The sequence below is a fragment of the Heterocephalus glaber genome, unplaced genomic scaffold (assembly GCF_053883595.1).
Source record: "Heterocephalus glaber isolate CG9 unplaced genomic scaffold, H.glaber_assembly_v1.0 deba00001428, whole genome shotgun sequence".
Taxonomy (NCBI): Eukaryota; Metazoa; Chordata; class Mammalia; order Rodentia; family Bathyergidae; genus Heterocephalus; species Heterocephalus glaber.
Window position 1 is genome coordinate 35,137,687 of NW_028258293.1, and position 19,226 is coordinate 35,156,912.

The 19,226-nt window shown below is 35.1% G+C and overlaps 1 protein-coding gene across 17 annotated transcripts in view; it reads right to left on the reverse strand.

Annotated features, from left to right (window-relative positions):
* The window catches only part of Tenm4 (teneurin transmembrane protein 4), a 2,854,999-nt gene that overhangs the window by 1,997,003 nt on the left and 838,770 nt on the right, over positions 1-19,226 (reverse strand). For all 17 annotated transcript variants that reach the window (XM_087211381.1, XM_087211391.1, XM_087211392.1 and 14 more), the window contains one exon: positions 9,469-9,526. The gene's annotated coding sequence lies outside the window, so the exon portion shown is untranslated. The remainder of the gene's footprint in view (positions 1-9,468; positions 9,527-19,226) is intronic.

The window sequence follows — 19,226 nt, forward strand, 5'->3', positions numbered from 1 at the left end:
TTATTTTTTATTCATTAAGTTTATTGGTACATTTTAGGTATACAATATGATGACATTCATCATTGGAAATTTGTACCTTTACATGATGTATCTTGATTCTTATTTTTTCCCCATTCCCCTGCCATCCCCTCAAACCCTCTACCCCTCCCTATTTACAAAGACTTTGTTTCCATTGTTTCCTTTTCTCACATTTTTCCCTTTCTCTTCTTTCCTTTCTCCTACCCCTTCCCCTTTGGACCTTTTCTTCCTATTTCACATTACCTATTATACATTTTGATCCTTATTTACACTTTCAGTTTCTCACACCAGAAAAACTATTCAGTATTTATATATCTGTGTCTTATTTATTTCACTTAAGAGTATGGCCTCAATGTGGATCCCTTTACATAAACACAAATATTTTTATTGTACTTCAGATACAAATCAAAATTACTATTGTTATTATGAAGTTTCTTCACTATTTTGCCCTAACTCAATAAGCCTCATTCAATACTGCAATCTTATTTGCCTTCTGCTCTCTGGCCATGCTGAAGTTCATTTAGTCCTTACATGGTTATCTGTTCATCACTGCCATAAGGTCTTTGCACTTTTTCCCTGGAATTTTCTTCAAGTCCTTCACTTTCATTTAATACCTACAAGCTATTGTATCCCCACTTAAATATAATAATTGCAAGCTAAACTTTGCTGATCCTGGCACTGCTGAGAGCTCTTTACACACTCTCATGTCCTGGCCCATACTCTCTATATATCATTTACCGCAGTTTAGATTATATACTTATTGTGATTAGTTGGTTACTGCTTACACATCTGCCCTGTAAAATGCTTTACACAAAATCCAGTTTGAATCAACTTTTTGAGCAGATAAAAAAAGAACACTTTAAAAAATAAATGGTGGAAGATATTTGAATGACGTGTTTGATGGGTTTAATGTTAGAGACAGCAATTGATCTCCTTATAGTTTCTGTTTGCTGTAACAAATTATTTTTAGGTTGTTTCTTTTTTGGTGTACTAGACTATACTTTAGGATCTCCATGCACTTAAACAGAAAAAGATGGTACATTAAAATTGAGGAAATTTTAAGAAGAGATTTATGAATGAGTGCATTGCATATATGGAAAACAAAAGAGACAAAAACAGCAACAAGTGAGGAAGAGTGGGGGAAATCCCCCTTCTTCACTTTCCTGCCTCTGTTCTTCATTTGTCAAGAACAGAATAGGGCCCAAATAGGGCCAGAGGGAAAGAAAGCCTATGGTTATAATTTGCATAGATCAGCTTCACTAACCAAAGAGATGGATTTGAAGAATGGATATCACAAAATAAAATATCCTAGAGTTTATGCAAAATTGATTATGCCTGGATGAGTAGCATTTGTTTGCTTGTTCCTTTTTGTTTCTTTAGTAAAATACTGAAGTTGCCTGTATTAATCATTTCAAATGTGATTTTCTTGTTAAAAAAAAAAAAAAAAAAAAGGCCAACATCACTAATAACCAGGGAATTGCAAAGTAAAACCACAACCAGAATCACCTCACACCTGTTAGAATAGTTACTAGTGAAAAGATGAATGATAATAAATGTTGGGAAAATGTGGAGATAAGAAATACTTACACATTATTGGTAGGAATATAAAGCAATACAGCCATTATGGAAAATATAATGGAGATTCCTCAAAAAATTAAAAACTGAACTACTATATGATCAGAAATCACAATAGGAAGCATATATATCCAAAGGATATGAATTCAGTATACGAAGAGATATTTGCACTTGCATGCTTAGTATTGTAGTACAATTCACAGTATCCAAGTTATAGAATCAACATAAGTGTCCACCAACAGTGTTCTTGAAGAACATGTAGTATATAAAAACAGTAAAATGCTATTCAACCTTGCAAAATGAGATAAATTCTGTCACTTGATAGTGTGGATGAATCTGGAGTACATTATATGCAGTGAAATAATTCAAGAACTGAAAGACAAATACCACCTTATTTCTTTTAAATATGGAATCTAAAAAGTTTATCTCATAGAAGGAAATAATGTAATGGTGGTTATCAGACTTTGCAGTTTAGGGAAAATGGTGAGATGCTGGTCAACAGATATGTTTCAGTTAGACTGGAGTAATACATGGTAAGTATATGTTAACCAGCTTGATCTAACCATTCCACATTATGTTCATGTATCATAGCATCACTTCACATTCCACAAGTATATACAATTATGTCACTATTCAATAAAATTTGTAAAATAGAATTTCAAAGACTGAATGAATCTTGGATGTTCCCTTACCAAACAGCAAATCAAACTTTAAATTCCCTTTTTTAATCCATTTGGTCTCAATACTTGCTATGATGGCAAAGCCACTGTATCTGAGCCACTTCATTCTAATGTAGGATACATCAGAATCTGTATGCTTTATTTTCTGCTTTATTAAAAGGTACATCTTATCCAGATGATACAGCCACTATGTATAGCCATTCTTGGGGGGTCTGTGTTAAATTCTTTACAAATATTACCTTTTTTAACCTTCATAACACCCTAACAGATGTATATTGTTTAATGCCCACATTCAGTGACTACTATTGCCACACACACTTTTATAATTTTACTTTTCTGCTACTCCAATTCAGAAGTAGAGACTTTCCTTCCATATTATTAAAACTAACCTGATCCTGTAATTTGCTTTGAGAAACAGAATGTGATAGAAGTGACACTGTGCATGTTCTATATCATAGGCTTCAAAATCCCTAAAGGATCTTTCTTTGCTGTTTTGGAATGCTGTTTTGCTGTTTTTGAATGGTGTTCTAAGGGACCCAAATTGGGGAGCCAATCTAGACTGCCTGGAAGATGAAGGGCCCTGTGGAGAAGATCCAAGGCACTTCATCGGAGGCCCAGCAACCATGTAGCAGGTAAAACCTGAGCCCAGGCAAAACCATTAGCATAACTGCCCGCTTACCTACCACACTGAAAAAGATAATAAACCATAGTTATAAGCCATCACATTTTGTAGTAGTTTTAAAGAACAAAGCCTAATTTAAACAGTAGGCTTTACAAATTTCTTCATTTTCTAAAGGAAAAGAATGAGGCAAAGAACTATTAAGTGTGTTGTCCAAAATAGCATACACATTATAGGCAAAGCTAAAATGTGAATCCAGTCCTTTCTGAAACTGAATTTGTTGCCTGAAGAAACAGTGATACACTGCCTCTTTAAATCAAGTTTATATTATCTACAATTATTTTTAAATATTTGAAAGTAACAATCATGTTGTCCAAAGTTATTTATTTTAAAATCTAGATATTCCATTTTCTTTTCATTTTCATCAAGCAACATACTTCCTGGTCTACTACATATAGTATTATTCATTTCTGTTTTGAAGACTTAACAATTTCTCCAGCCTTGATTCTACCTAAATTCTAGGTAGAATCAGATTATAGTAGAATAATGCTGGGTTTGCCAAACCTTGGCTTTTTTACAGAGGTTACCCTGGAACTGTTTTGTGTATGGCTCGAGAGCTAAGAATGTTTTTATATTTTTAAATTGACAGAAAGAAAATCAAAAAGGAATACTACTATGACATGTGTTGAGTAATTGTGAAAGAGAAGACCTTTTGGGCCACAAAACTAAGAATATTTACTATTTCACCCTTTGCAGAAGAGTTTAATGAGCTTGAAATAAAAGAACTACAACCTCCTTCCCATTTGGTGTTCTACTTCACTTATATGAGCTTTAACGTACACAATCGTCATGGGTAGTACTGTCACTCTTTTGAATGACACTCTTCAAACATTTTTTTTCATTCACATTCTTAAAACCACAACTCCTTCATGTTTTTACTGATCTCCTGAACCAAATGTCTGTTATTGCATTGAATGCCATTAAATTTCTTTTTATGAGATTCTGGCCATCTTTCTAGTCTTTAAATATGTTGTTGGATCTTTACTCTGTCCTCTAACATGTTCATCATTTTCCCCCTGGTTGTTCTTATCCACAAATTTATGACATAGAATTCTATTGTCTTTTATAAAGTGACTAAATAAAATGTAGAATAGAAAAAAGGCACATACACGTTTCCCTTCAGCTTGAACACCATTCCTTCGTTAAAATATTCTTATCAGTATCACCTGTATTTTGACCAAATTTTGTTTTCAAGGTAATTAGCCATAATTTATCCATCAATTCAATACTTTTACATTTATTCCTTCCGTGTATCTGCACACTGATTTCTTCTGGGGAAATGATGAAAAGAGCACACGGTTTTCTGTCAATTAGAACTTTCAGCATAGTTTAGTAAGCAAGTAGACATATTCAAAATGTGTGATTACAAACTGTAATATTTTTATGTATAAAGATCATTTTAATGTTAGAATGTTGTATTAGATGTTTATGCAATTTATTGTTAAAATTTCCTTCATCTCCTTGAACAATGTCTTTGATGACCCTAGGAAAAAGGAGCTGAGTTCAAGTTACCATGCCTTGATTATGATAAATCAATACTGGTTCCGCATGATCTGTGGTCGTTGACATATGAGTCTGAATCTTCAATGTGCTTACAAATCAACTGGGAATCTTGTCACAGTGTAGATTCTGACTGAATAGGTTTTGCTTGGGACCTGAGATTCTCCATCACTAAGAAGCTCTAAGAAGTTGCCTGATGCTCCTCTAGTTACCCAGGTCAGAATAACAAGTCTTCACTAAATGTTCTCCAACCAGCCCTTTACTCATCAGTTCATGTCATAAAGTATATGTTGTTTTAGGAAGTCATTTTAGAAGTATTTTAGCAGAGAAAGAAAAGTAGCACAAAGGACACTGCATTCTCTGGTGTGAAACAGTAGTGAATATTTCCCCTATCTGCACCTTTAAAAATGAGAGCTCAATTGTGCCTTACCTTATTGTACCTCAGTTTTCTCATCCGTGAAAATGGAAGCAATAGTTTGCTATGGGGTTATGATAATAATAACCAGCAACACAATAAACTTTAAACAAATGATAGTTTCTATTTTGTTCATTGAAGGAGTATCATAAACAGAATTGTATTTTGATGGAATTAATCTGACAGAAAGATGCAGTTTGATTTCAAATAGAGAGAAATCAGGCACACTTGGGTAAATTAGATGTTTCCTCAATTCAACTAGTATTTAATAAGCTTGTACTGTGTGTTAGAAATTGTACTAGATGCTGGAAATGTAAATCTGAATCATGGAAATTTTTCCAAAGAGTTCAGTCAAACAGACATTTTTTCAAACAGTCATTAGACTCCAAGATATTGCCATGAACCAGGTTCTGTTTATTGGAGAATGTGCCAGGGGAGTAGAATCTGCAGTAAGGAATAGAAATAGTTTCACTGTGTATATTATAATGGTTAGGGTAATATTATTAGATATGGATTATAAACCAAGTGTGGTGACACACTCGTATAATCCCAGCACTCAGGATCCTGAGACAGGAAGATTGCTGTGACTGTGAGGCCTACCTTCACTCTATAGTCACTTCAAGGCTAGCCTGGTACATAATGATACCCTGTCTCAAAAAAAGAAAAAAAGAAAAGAAAAGTGTCAACCATAGTCTGAGCTCTCAAAACCTGAGAAGATAAGTTTCATTGGCAAAAATAATGAGAAGAAGAATCAGATAAAGGAAGGACAAAATTGAGTTTTCTCTGGCACCTATAGAGTTGAAGAGATGTTTGTTCTCAGTAGAGATGAATTCAAAGTTATTTTATAATAGAATCGCTATGGGTAGTAATATGTATAATTGAATCTCACAGAATTCAGGGAGAACTTACATGCACTTTCTGATTATATTAGTAACAATATAATTTGTCTAATATGTTTGTACATCTCTATATTTTTAGATATGGAGAAAGGCTTGTATGTTTATGTTTGTTGTTTACCCTACATCAGCAGTTTAAAAAATTACTACCCTGGTTCTACTCTATTAATGACAGTCTGAATTTGGAAGGCTTGATAAGCTGTTTACAAGGAAGTACATAAGGAGAAATCAGCTCATGTTTGCTGAATACTGTGAAAACATTTTTCTCAGGATGTGTTGATAGAAATGGCAATTAGTCAACATAGGGAAAGCGATACATCTTTAGATATTAAGCCACACTAAAGTAAATATCCAGACCAATGTAGTTTACCTCCTGAGAGAAATAAATACAATTATATCGATACATACAAAGTTGAACTAAATTCGTATTTGCTACCCATGAATTTTCATTAGCATTCTCAAAATAAGCCAAAAGAAAAGCTTCCATATTTGGATTTTATTAACAGAATGCTATGGCTTGTATCTAGATGTCCCCTCAAAGCCTCGGGTAGTCATAGACGGGGCTTTTCGAAGGTAGCTGGATCTTGGATGTGTGATGCTGAGATTAAGGAGACGATGTTGGGATTGATACATTGTGCAATGCTAGGATTAAGGATATGAGTGCTACCTGCCCTGACAGCAGGTAGCTTGGATAATATAGAAGAGACAGAAAGAGACCTGTGTTGGTTGCTCCTTTTAGCTTGCTGCTTGCTGACTTCTGCCTACCCTGCTTTACCATGGAGTTTCTTCCCTTCAATTCCCCTCTGCCATGCCACTATGCCTTGGAGACAGCTGACTATGAATTGAAACCTTTACAAACTACGAGCCAAAATAAACCTTTCATCCTTTAACATTGAGTATCAGGTATTTTGTCTTAGCAGTAAGAAAAGTAACTAAGTGAGAAATGGGGAAATTAAAGCTTTTATCATGTCAATGCCTGGTGGAGACCACCCTGAGAAAGCTAAAAATTTATAAACTGGTTTCCCATATTAAAATTCTGAGTCTGCCTATTAGCCCACAGTGGCTTGCCTGAAGAGCCAGCAGTTGCTGTGTGGGAAAGAAACAACTCCCCACGCCACTGGTTATAGAGGAGGTATCAATGATCTGTGATGCTGTGATGTCTTGGAGGGCAAGAAAATAGTGCAGCTAAGGGCAACATGACTCGTATAAAAAAAACTTTTATGGAAGCAAAAATTAATCTTGAAAAAAACCAAATTCTCGTTAATCAGTGAGCTGTTGCTGCTAGATTGTCTCATTCCCTTGTTGCTAGGACCCTATTCTCATCAGTGCTTTTCACTCCACTGTTCCCTGTACTGCTCCTTGCTCCTTCAAGAAGCTGTGTGTTCAATAAATAGTGGCAAGCTCCAAGAGATAGTATCCTAGCCTAATAAGATTTCTGACCATCCTGGGCCCCCCAGTTATGCAGTAAATATCTTTTGTCTTTTGTTATCCTTCTACCATACCCTTGGTCAGGTGATTAGAGGTCTGACCAGCCTTCAATAAATGCCTCTAACTATGTGCTGAGCTAGGAAATTACATATTTGTTTTGTTGTTTCTCACTCATTGTATTTCTGCTCCTTGAGTATCACATTTTATCCCTGTTATTTGGCAGATAAGATAACGTCCTAGTAAAACTGCATTTAAATAACTTGATCAAGGTCATTTGTGAGTTGCCACCACATCAACTACTTCTCTCCCTTTCACAACAACTACATTTTCTGTTTAGGAATTGATTTGGTTTCTGGTAACCAAATTCATTTGTGTATTTATAAGGGCAACATATGCACTAAACTAAGCCACTCTGGTATTAGATCATTACAAAGCTTAGTTTAAGGATAGGCACACTAAGCTTCCCTAATCACAGAGAACACCTAAGAACATGAAATAGGATTCTAAGGCAGTGTCACTGATTCTTATTGGTTGTATACAAGGAATGCTGCTGGTGCCCATTTAGGTTTAATTGTACTATAAATGAAGTGAGCAGTTAGATAGAGGAAGCAGGATCCTTGATTAGGCTTCTGGGCAAACCTTGCTGATTTGAGAGATGAAGATATTCTGAACTTTTCAAATATCTGGGGGCATTCTAAATAAACCAATCACCAAAATGTAACCAAATTTTACTGTTCCACTTAGAATTTTCCAACTTCTGCTGATATCACTAGGCCAGTGGTAGTGAACCCATGGCATTCATGCTGCAGCAGGCTATTTGTACATTGGTAGTTTTAAAAGGTCTGAGATCACTGACCTAGGCCAAGCCAATTATACTAGAGATGAGATTATTAAGTTGAATGAAAGAAGGCATTTGCCCAAGATGGGACACCTGACTCTGGCAAAGTCAAGCCTGGAGTTCAGGATTCTGTATGTCCAGGCTAGCGATCTTTCTAGGGCAAAATCCTGACTCACCAATGTCCCATAGTGATTAAAGTAAAAGTTTAAAATTTTCAAAAATATTTACTATATATTATTTTTAAAAGAACTGGGGTTAAATACAAGTTGTTTGAAGAATTAAAGGAGAAAAATCACAAAAGAAAAAAAACCTATAGAATGAATGTTTTCATTTTTTAATAAAGTAATACATTTTGCTGTTTTGAAAATAATTTGAAGATAGGTGCCTGGGGTAATATTTTTCTACATGTCTCTCACTATGTTAAGCATCACACCGGTCATATTAAGTACTCAAATAATTGTTTAATATATGTCTTTTTCACAATATTAGAGATTATAACACCAGAGAACATAACTGTCCAGTTAGTACTCACATTTCCAATGCTTTACACAGTGATTCATGGCAGATTCTAAATATGTAAACATGAGCTAATGAAGTTAAATACTGCCACTTTTTGTTCTGGGTACCCAAGGTTCAAGGGCAACATGCCATGTAACCATGTACCTTGATGTCCTTAGGCTACTTAGATTAGCACTGCCCAAAAGAAATAATCTACTTATAAATGTAAGTTATCTATATCCAATAACTATTAGACTACCCAGAGTTAGACATAAGCTATATCTATAAAGTATATAAATATAATTATATAACAGATAAACTATTGTAGGATTTTGTGTAAAAGCCCATCTTTAAGAAACTTCTATTTAAATTTCACAGTATTATTATTATTCATAGAAGAGTAAAGTATAAATATTGTGCTAAAATCTCTAAAGACAGTCTCTTTTACCACCAAAACAATGCCTTCACAATACTCAAGCACCAAGATATTAATATAATTATGGAAAAAGCATCTAGTTAGCACTTAATATTTTTATCTTTTAACCAAAGTTCTTTTTAAAGAACTAGTTTTATATTTACTGAGTAAACTGATTTCATGGCACAAGTAAATCTAGTTAGGAATAGTGTTAGATAATTATTTTTACATAAACTTATAAGCTCTGTGAAAAACTTTCTACGTATGATTTCCAGACAGTTGGTTTAAGGAGTAATAATAAATCCTTTTAAATTTATTTTATAAATTCATTTTATCATTCCATGGCTTAAGTTAAATTTCTGCTAGTTTTATAGTCTTTCAATAGTGACATATAAATACATAGCACATAGGTATGAGAAATGCAGACACACTTCCAGGAGGCTTTTTCTTAGTCCATTTTTCTGCTGCTATAACAGAAAACCACACCCTGGGTAAGTTATAGTGAACAGAAGTCTATTAGACTCACAGTTCCAGAGGCTGCCAGTCCAAGAGCATAGTGTCAGCACTCAGTGAAGTTCCTCATGCTAGGTCACAACACGGTGGAAGGGAAAGCCAGCATGTGGAGACAGAGAGAGGAAATTAGGCCAAACTCATCCTTTTTATCACTCTTGAAATAACAGCATTAATAGAGCACTAATTACCTTTTAAGGGACTCAACTCTTATTACAATGGCAATTTAATTTCCTCATGAGTTTTGGAGGGGACATTAAGACTACAGAAAACTCACGATCTAGTACAGCAGATGGCCAGGAGGACTTAGGAAATGATAGTTTTCTGACTGAAATTAGTCCAGGATGCATTGAAGACACACAGAAGTCAATGGTAATTTTACCTTATGGTGGAGAAAGAAGGTAAGAAAGACTTCTCCTTCAGAAGAGCTTAAAATGTTTCTAAGAGATGAGTGAAGAGACATTATGGCCAAAGGAAGTACATTCACTCTATGCTGCTGCTACCAGCTATAATGTGAGACTGGGAGGAGGAGGTGCAGTCCAAGTCCTTGTGGAGGCAGCAGCATGGGAACCATCCAGCAAAGGGCACAAGGGGAGGCTCTGAGCTTGGGGGCAGCTCAGCCAAATGCAAAAGGCCAAAGTTATTGCGATTTACATATTTCCATTTTGAAACTCCCCTCCCCAATCTTTTTTAACCCACATGGTTTTGATAATTATTTTTAAGTGGAAATTCAGAGAGCAGCAGGCTGTAAGTATTTGAATTAGGACTTCATATTGAGATGCTCGATGGGACACTTGGCAAGTTTTATTTCTTCTTCCCAGTGAACCAAGGGGGGAAGCCAGCATTTCTAATGCTAAATGTAGGCACTCTACTCTTTCTCACTCCATTATTTCTTAAGAAGACTGAAAAAATGGCTGGCTGCTCCTTTCCTTCTCTATGATTTCCCCTACCCCCTATAAACAATAAATATTTGTCAGTGTTTCAGAGTTGGTGTATAAGTAAATAACCACAGGGTACCATAATATAGGGGTCCTGGGGGGTCTACCCTTTGGGCCAGCATATTTGCGTCCTTTGAATAGCGGCTATTCCCTAAAATAGCACATTGTCTGGCTAATGGTTCAAGTTGGTAAGCATTATATCTATTGAAATGGTTCTCAAATACTGATTCACAAAGAAGTTCTCAAGAGTCTAAAAAATATAATTTTTAGAATAATGCAGTATATTTACCTAAGTGGGAGAAAGGCTGCCAACTACTATTTCTTGGAAAGAATCATGTTAGATAGAAAGAGAGATAGATACCTGGGTTAATTTTTATTAATATTCTTTCTTTTTACTAAATGAAATTTCTAATGGGTAATAATTATTTTAATAATATTGCTTTCTAAAATACAGTGTAGGAATCTATGTTAAATCATTATATTTAAAAACTTTACTCAAACACACACACACACACGCACACACACACACACACAACTAGAAACCAGTAGTACAGTAAAGAAAGTAGATTTGAGAATTTTATCAAACTAGAATTAAATGATTGTTTGACCCTTGTTAAGTAATAACATAACTTTGGGCAAATTATTTACCTTCTCAGTTTTTTATTTAGAGTTATAACAACTGATGTTTAATTAATAAGGACAGTGTGAAAATTAAATACTATTACATACACAAAAATGCTTTGGAATTAATTTTCCATCATCTCTTCCCCTTTTCTTTTCAGTTAATTACTATATCTTGTGATAATCACAAAAGATGTAGAAATTTGCCATAATAACCTAAGACCTCTCATGTGAATCACTTTCTCCATAAACAGAAAGACAAGGTAAGTTAGATGCCACTTGACCTCTATTTTTATGGAAGAACTAATTTTAGTGGCTTTAATACTGGTAATACTCTAATGAATTAATGTTTATGTTACCTTCTACATCCTTGGTTATGGCATGTATGAGCCTTCATTTTATCTTCAGCAGAAAGGACAGTGCCTGTGTCAGAGCAGCTGACATTTAAATAACTGTAAATGGTAGAGGAGAAAGGAACATAGGCACCTCCCTGCAGCCATATTGATATTTACATTGTCTTCTGTCATGTAGAAAAGATTCAAGATGGATCTGTTAGCTTGTTCATGCTATAATTCTGAATACAAACATATAGAAGGACCATATTAAGTAATAACATGGGTCCCACCCAAACAAAAGTAAGGGTCTCTGAAATCTTGGCGCTGAAAGGAGAGGCAAAAACTAAAAGAAACTGAGAAAATACTGACAGTATTGAAAGAAGATAATTCTTGTTAAAATATCATCTTGCCTTCACATTAGTAGCAGCTGGGAATACCTTAGTCTAAGATTAAATTGTTTCTACAACCTCCCACCTCGTGATTACTAACAGTTTACTTCTCCTACTGACATTATGCAAAAGGTGACAGCTAATTAAAGAGATGATGAGTCACTTTTAAAAATCTTGCTTAATGTAAATAAACAAATAGGGAAAATTTAACATAAATAATCATGCAATTTTGCCTTTACCAAGACATTAGATAATAGTAGCATAAGGACCAGTAATTAGAATCAATATAGTTTGTAAGGAGGGTGAGGAAGACCCACGCAATTAGGACAATTAATGACTTTGTCTAAAAAGAACCTCAAAAGGTTAACTAATTAATTTACCTTAATGTGTACAATAATGAATAAAGTCTCTGATTTGAAATATATTAAATTAAGTACAGGCAATTTTCAAGAAGTACGTTATTCAGCGATCAGCCCGAAAACCACCCACACAACACAAATTATCAAGCACTTAATAAAAACAAAAATACCAAACAAATCATTGCCTATAACATAAAAACACAAACTTGAAGTTGCTCTTGAGCAAAACGTATTTTAAATCTTAAAAAAGAATCCATCCCAATTTCCAGGATATACTGCACCAATGTCACCAAAGATTAGGCGAGGGAGGTAACCAGGGAGCGTTTACAACATTGGACTATGAAACGGAATCCTAATTTGGGCATTTATGAGATAATTTATTTTGAACAAGAAACACTTTTTCAATATCACCATTTTTTCGAATTGTAAATTGGCAACAATAATGTCTATTTCACATATTTTTGCTGATATAAATAGACAAACATAGGAAGTGAAGACTTTGCTTTTGGTAACCTATTGTCTTAAATACTAGATCAATTCCTATCTATGATGAAATATGATGAGATGGGAAAGCGTGGAGTTAGAATTCAGAGAATACTGCCACCCTGTCGTGTATAATATTTTTATTTGTGTTAGGTTCAGTGCATTTGGTAGCAAAATGTAAATGAAATCTACTATAGAGTGTTATAGAGACAGAGTTCATAAGAGTTTTAAAAACATTATTACCTATCTATGGCTCCTTTTCTATTTTTATTTTTTCTCCAAGGAAAAACTAGAGTTTTTGTTTGCAGCATCCTAAGCCACAATCAATTCACTCCTTATCCCTATCCAATGCTGTAATGAAAGAGGATATTCCTTACTCACAGCCTCAAACTTCCCTTGGTATGTAGACACGTCAGCTTTGCCCATCATCCCCTCCTCCTATTCCCAGAGATGAATCTATTTCAAGCAACTTGCAGCTTAACTCATGTGAAAATAATAGAGTGCCAGCTGAATTGTTTTAATGGATTTGGTCTAGATAGACTTTGTCTGTTCAATAAATCTAGCAAAACCTCATCTCCTGCTTACATCCAGGAAGGATGCTGAAGTTGGAGCTTATTCCTCACTTCTCTTCCTTTTCATTCTCCACCATGCTCTCACATGATAGGGTCAGGCTGCAAGGCCAACATTTGCATTATTTTCTTATGCATAATCAAAGAATAGGAATGGTATGCTGATCTAGTTATGAAAAATATTTAGAAATGTCATCTTTCAGATGGTAGTGGTAATCATGAGTTGATCATGTTGAGATGATGACTGTAGGAGATGGTGGGAGTGGTGAAGGTGGTGGTAGTAATAATGATGATGGTGGGGTTGGCAACAGTACTAGTGACTGTGGGGATTCTTGCTGTGCTTACATTCCTGGTTTGTAGTATATGCCAATGAACTCAAGAGGCGAACGTCCCTACCAAGGATATTTTGAACTATCAGACTCTCAGTGAATGCTGAACTGAGTTGGAAATAGTCACATTATCATGAGCTGATGTGAAGAAATGTGGTCCTGTGAGTGGTGGCAGTGATAGCCATGATAGTAATGATAGTGGTCATGGTATGAATGGCAGCAATAATGGGGCTGGTCTTGATAATGGTAAAGTATTGGTGGTAGTACAAATGCTGATGGAAGAAAGGATGGTAATATCGGTAGTATTGCTGGTGGTGTCAGTGGTGTAAGTGACAGTAATGTTGATGGCAGCAGTGATGGTGACATTGATAGTGGTTATAAGGGTGATACTCATTCTTCTTATATAAAGTTGTATAGCACACAAGCTGCATTTTCCTCAATTACTTCATTTAATTTGGGGAGTTGCTAATATTTTATCTCTTTTTACAGAGTAGAAAATGGAACCTCAAAGTCAGTAAGCTTAGAGGTATAGACAAGGTCTTGCGGTCGGACAGCTCTGCTATGGAATTTTAATTCTGCCCCTTCTTAACTGTATAACTGCACACAGTGATTTTCAAGTTCAGTTTCCTCATCTTTAAGACACTGAAACTAGCATATTCTTTTCAGAATTTTTATAATATTAAGATATTGCAATTATTTTTAAATTTTCATGAGATGTCAAAAGATGATAAAAAAACTATTTTAAGGAGAAAAAATAAATTCTAACATTCTAAGTATCATGGTTTAAATAGACAGTTTTTGTTTATTCGTTGTCTTGTGTTTTATTGTTTTGTTTTTAATCTATCGAGTAGCCTGATGAACACTCAACAGATAAGTATTTGATCATAAGTACTGAGGAGAATTCACTTGTTTTATATAATAGAAAAAGAAGAACTGAGCCCTCCTCAAATAGTCCTCCAGAGAGATTGCTAAGAAGAGAGAAAGAAGAGGACAGAGAAGTGGGCTAGAATTAGGTAAGAATAGTGTAGTTGATTAAATAATGAACATTTAAAAAATCTTCTGGAACAATATAAGACTGATAGGAGTCCACAAAAAAACAGGTGAAAGTACAATTGACATAAAAAAACTGTTCACAGAATAATAGAGAACTTCCCAGACAGAGGTGGAGAATTGGACATAGAGATAAGCAAGGCATATAGAACTCCAAATAGCCATGCTCAAAAAAAATCTTCACCTAGACATATAATAGTCAAGATTCCAGAAACCCAACAGAAGAAGAAAATCCAACTGGCCATTAGAGAAAAGAAAAAAAAATCACCTACAAAGGAAAGCCCATCAGAATCACAGCAGACTTCTCAAACACAAACCTTCACATCAAGGAGAGCCTGGAGTGAAGTATTTCAAGCCCTACAAGAAAACTTCCAACCTAGACTGCTGTATCCTGCATAATTATCATTCAAAATCGATGGAGAAATTAGATACTTCCACGACAAAGAACACCTGAGAAATTTCATGAACACCAAACCAGCACTCCAAACAATTTTAAGCAATATCCTAGAAAAAGACAATGAAGGTCACAACTCTATGAGACTCAACAAAAGGAAGCCAACAGGCAAGGTAAGACACTAAAGGGAAAAGGGGGAAAATAAGAAATAAAAGAGCCAACAACAGTAAAACATCATAACAAGAATGAGTTAATATCCATCAATTATACCTATCAATATTAATGGCCTCAATTCACCAATCAAAAGAAATAGACTGATAGAATGGATTAAGAAGCAAGATCCAGCAATATGCTGTATACAGGAAACACACCTAACTCAAAAATAAATTCATAGACAGAAAGTACAAGGATGGAAAACAGTTCTCCATACAACAGGAACCCAGAAAAAAGCAGGCATAGCAATCTTATTTGCAGACAAAGTAGATTTCAAACCAAAAGTAATTAAGAGAGACAAAGATGGTCACTACATACTTGTGAAGGGAACAATCCAAGAGGAAGAGATGGCAATCCTAAATATATATGCCCCAATATGAATGCCCCCAACCATACAAAACAAATATTAATGGACATGAAAAATCAAATAAGCACTAATACAATTAGAGTGGGGGACTTCAATACCTCACTATTACAAATAGATCATCTAGACAAAAGTTTAACCATGAAATTCTAGAACTGAACCAAGCTATTGAACAAATGGACTTAATAGATGTTTATAGAGTGTTCCACCCCACAAAATCAGAATACACATTCTTTTCTGCTGCACATGGGTCATTCTCCAAAATAGACCACATGCTAGCTCATAGGACATGTTTAAGTAAATGTAAAAGAACTGAAGTTATCCCCTGTATATTATCAGACCATAGTGCAATACAATTAGAGATCAGTAACATAAGAAACTGAAAAATTCCCACAGACACATGGAAATTGAATAACACCCTCCTGAACAACCAAGGGGTCACAGAGGAAATTAAAGAAGAAATTAGACAGTTTCTACAAGTAAATGATAATGCCAGTACAACATACAGGAATCTATGGGAAACAAGGAAAGCAGTTCTATGTGGGAAATTAATAGCAGTGAATGCCCATATAAGGAAAACAGATGGAACTCAGTTAAATAACCTAATGCACAAGCTCAACTTCCTAGAAAAAGAAGAGCATAACAAACTCAAAGCTTGTACAAGAAAGGAAATTATAAAGATCTGAGCAGAAATCAATGCAATGGAGACTAAGAGAATGATACAAAATATTAATGAATCAAAGAGTTGGCTTTTTGAAAGAATAAATAAAGTCGATAAACCTTTAGTCAACCTTATCAAAAAAAAAGGAAAGAAAAGGCTTAAATTCATTCAATTAAGAATGAAAAAGGTGAAGTCACAACAGATTCAGCAGAAATGCAGAGGATCATCAATACCTGCCTTGAGAAACTGGACTCTAATAAAATGGAAAACACAGAAGAAATGGACAGATTCCTAGATACATACAAATTACCAAAGTTAAATGAAGAAGATATAGAAATTCTAAACACCCCAATTACAATGAGTGAAATTGAAAATGTAATAAAAAAATTTACCAACAAAGAAAAGCCCAGGTCCTGATTGCTTCACTGCTGAATTCTACAAGACATTCAAAGAAGAACTATTGCCATTACTCTTTAAACTCATCAAGGAAATTGAAAGGGAACCAAGGTTTTCAAATTCATTCCTGAAAGCAAGTGTTACTTTGATTCCAAAACCAGGGAAAGACCCAACCCAAAAGAGGAACTACAGGCCAATCTCCCTAATGAACATAGATGCAAAAAGCCTCAACAAGATACTGGCAAACAGAATACAGAGAGTCATCAAGAAGATCATACACCCTGACCAAGTTGGACTTATCCCAGGGATGCAAGGATGGCTCAACACATGTAATCAATAAATGTAATACACTATATTAACAGAGTCAAGGACAAAAGCATATAGTCATTTCAGTAGATGCAGAAAAGGCATTCAACAAAATCCAACACCAATTCATGATAAAAACGCTACAGAAAATTGGAATAGAAGGTCTTTATCTCAACGTGTTTAAGGCTATTTATGAAAAACCAACAGCCAACATCATACTAAATGGTCAAAAACTGAAGACTTTCACTCTAAAATCAGGAAAAAGACAAGGATGCCCACTATCACCACTCCTGTTCAGTATAGTTCTGGAAACATTAGCCACAGAAATTAGAAATGAGAAAGAAATAAAAGGAATAAAGATAGGAAAGGAAGAAGTGAAACTGTCATTATTTGCTGACGATATGCTATTTTACATAGAAGACCCGAAAAACTCGGTCAAATGTCTTCTAGACCTAATTGACAGATTCAGTAGAGTAGCTGGATATAAGGTCAGCACTCAAAAAACAATAGCTTTTTTATACACAAAAAGCAGACTCATTGAGAGAGAAATTTGGGAAACAATTCCTTTTACAACAGCATCCAAAAAAATGAAATATCTAGGAATCAACCTAACAAAGGAAGCAAGAGACCTCTATGTTGAAAACTACAGCACCCTGAAAAAGGAAATCTAGGAAGATATAAGAAAATGGAAACACATCCCTTGTTCCTGGGTAGGAAGAACCAATATAGTGAAAATGGCCATATTTCCAAACTACTATATAGATTTAATGCAATGCCAATTGAAATTCCAACAAAATACTTCACAGAACTAGAGAAAACAAGACAAAACTTCATTTGGAAGCAGAAGAAACCTAGAAGAGCAAAAGCAATTCTAGGCAACAGAGACATGGCTTGGGGTGTTACAATCTCCAACTTAAAACTATACTACAAAGCTACTGTGATAAAAACAGCATGATACTGGCAAAGAAACAGACTTGAATCAGTGGACTAGATTAGAAGATGCAGAAACAACTCCAGACATACTCAGCCACCTCATCTTTGATAAAGGAGCCAACCACCCTCATTGGAAGAAAGATAACCTCTTTAATAAATGGTGTTGGAAAACCTGGATTTCAACCTGCCATAGATTAAAACTAGACCCATACCTATCACCATACACTAAACTAAAACTGAAGTGGATTAAAGATCTAAATATTAAAACAGAAACACTAAACTTGCTGGAAGATAAGTTAGGTAGAACTCTTGAAGACATTGGCATAGGAAAAGACTTTATGAACAAAACCTCAGTAGCTCGGGAGCTAGCACAAAGAATCAACAACTGGGATCTCATCATATTGAAAAGCTTCTCCACAGCAAGTGAAACCACCAACAGAGCTAAGAGACAACTGACAATGTGGGAAAAAAATTTTAGCAGCTGTACCTCAGACAAAGGACTACTATCTAGAATATATAAAGAATTGAAAAAAATCAGACCCCCCCAAATTCAAAGACCCAACTCAAAAATGGGCATCTGAAATGAACAGACATTTCTCAGACAAAGAATTAAAAGCAGCTAATAAACATATGAAAAAATGTTCAACATCACTGGTCATTTGAGAAGTGCAGATGAAAACAACTGAGAGTCCACCTGACCCCAGAAAGGATGACTGCTATGAAGAAATCAACCAATAGCAAATGCTGGCAGGGGTGTTGAGAGAAAGGCACCCTTTTCCATGGTTGGTGGGAGTGCAGACTGGTGCAACCACTGTGGTAATCAGTATGGAGATACCTCAAAGAACTAGGGCTAGAGGTTCCATTTGACCCAGCTATTCCCCTGCTGGGTATCTTCCCCAAAGAATTAAAAGAATCATACCACAGTGATATATGTGCATCCATGTTTATAGCGGCACAGATGATAATAGCTAAAGCTTGGAAACAGCCCAAGTGCCCATCAAATGGAAACTGGATAAAGAATATGTGGGGTTTTTTTTATAAAATGGAGTACTACTCAGCCATAAAGAATGAGAAACTGGAGACATTTATAGCTAAATGTATGCATATTGAGGCCATACTCTTAAGTGAAATAAATAGGACACATGTGTAAATACAGAGTAGTTTCTGTAGTGTGAGAAACTGAAAGTGTAAATAAGTATTAAAATGAATAATTCATAATTTGAAATAGGAAAATGTCTAAAGGTGTAAGGGTGGTGGGAGGAGAAGGGGAAAGGGAAGAAGGGAAAGGAAAATTATGAGAAAAGAAAAAAAATGGTAATGAAATTTATGTAAATAGGGAAGGGTGGAGGGGGTGAAGGACGCACAGGCAATGGGGAAAAAATAAGAACCAAGATACATCATGTACAGGTACAAGCACCCAATTATAAATGTAAA